General features: G+C 44.8%; 1 long non-coding RNA gene across 1 annotated transcript; it reads left to right on the forward strand.

Annotated features, from left to right (window-relative positions):
* The first annotated feature begins 210 nt into the window (after positions 1–210).
* Positions 211–1,313, forward strand: LOC121973597. The gene is made up of 3 exons (XR_006109680.1): positions 211–929; positions 1,011–1,079; positions 1,254–1,313. It is a non-coding gene; the product is annotated as an uncharacterized LOC121973597 (long non-coding RNA).
* Positions 1,314–1,640: the final 327 nt, after the last annotated feature.

Raw genomic sequence — 1,640 nt, forward strand, 5'->3', positions numbered from 1 at the left:
GGCGAATCACCATAAGAAAAATTTCCAAAATTTTTAGCAATTTTTCAGGAATTTTTCGGAAACTCATATGGCTTAGGTTACGGGGATAAAATTGGGTCCTGGGAAAGTCTGTTTAGGCTACCCCATTTTAACGAGGAAATGTTTGATTTTCTTTTTATTTCTCTTTTCTTTTTCTTTTATTTTCCTTATTTTTCTCTCTTCCTCGTTTCCTCTCTGCCCAATTCTTCCCCCAACCTGACGGTTTCCAATCTCCTCAAACCGACGCCGGCCACGATTCTTCTCCTTTCCCCGAGTACAAAGCCCTCTCCTCGTCCCTGAGCCGATCACCTTTCCCTCGCGACGCCTCTGCCCTAGCCTCTCCACCCGAACCTTTCCCTCTGCCCTAGCGTGCCGACCTTGTTCCGCGGCTACCACTAGATCGCGCAGCGGGGGTGTGAACTAGCTTCGACCGACCTCTTGTCGCATCGACGCTGCCGCATGAAGCAACGCCGACACCCTACAGCCGACGCCTCACCGAAGCTTCCTCTCCTCTGTCGTCACCCCTCGCCGTGGAGAACCCAGTCGTCGACGTTGGTCAAGCGGCCTTCTTCCCCTCCGCTCGCTAAGTTCAGTTTGTCCGTTCCTCGACTCTAGCCCCTACAGATCTCATGTCTGAGTGTCACTGCTCCTCTCCTTCTCATCACCGACGATCATCCAAATCTTGTTCTAGCAGCCGACCTCCCTTCTGGCATCCCAACTTTGGTCGTAGATACCAAAGGGGCTTCTGACAACCAAGCTTCCGATTGTGCCCTAGACCTACCTTCGAGCCGTCTCTTCTTGATCTAGCACTGGCTCACTGAGTTCCGCCGTCTCTGGACCCAGGGCCGCCATCAGTACCTGGAAGCTTGCTGCCATTGCCGATCTAGGAATTTCGATGGCCAAAAATTAAGGTAATCAATTTATACTGGTGTATTTCCTGATTAACGATCCATACACTAGGTTAACTTGAGGTATTTGGTTTGGAATAGCAGCATGTGCCCCCAGCAGCAGCTGTGATTTCCGACCACAATTTCCAGCAACATCCTTGGCTTCGATTTGGGGTAAGGCGTAAGGATTTGAAATATTTTGTAGGTGATTGCTAGTTTTGTTAGCAAGAAGTGTTAATTTTAGGTAGGGTGAATGATCATGTTGATTAGGGTTCTTGGTAAATAAGGATTTGGGTTTAGCTATTTTGTTTACAATAAAACTTAGCTAAACCACACTATTTATTACAGGATTCAGATTCAGGATGAGCACTTCGACATAGAGGTTGATTAGCTCAATCTATATTGGAGGCGGGTACCTAGACTTATCTATTTTTAGATATGTCATTTGATATGCATAGTAGTTTTAAACAAGTAGTAATAATTATGTTTCTTATCTGCATCGGTTTGTCACTACCGGATACCTGTTACATACTTGTTTTTGCTTACTGGTTATGTATTCCATGTTAGTACCCACATGATTTTATATACTTATAGAGGTAGTGACATAATCATGCCTTATTATATTCAGGACCTAGGTTTTTATACCATATCTGATCTGTGTACCTAAACCATTGATTTGATCTATATATCTCTTGGTACCCATTGTGTAGAGATGGATAAGATCTTTATGCTTAG

This window comes from Zingiber officinale, chromosome 4A (assembly GCF_018446385.1).
Source record: "Zingiber officinale cultivar Zhangliang chromosome 4A, Zo_v1.1, whole genome shotgun sequence".
NCBI lineage: Eukaryota > Viridiplantae > Streptophyta > Magnoliopsida > Zingiberales > Zingiberaceae > Zingiber > Zingiber officinale.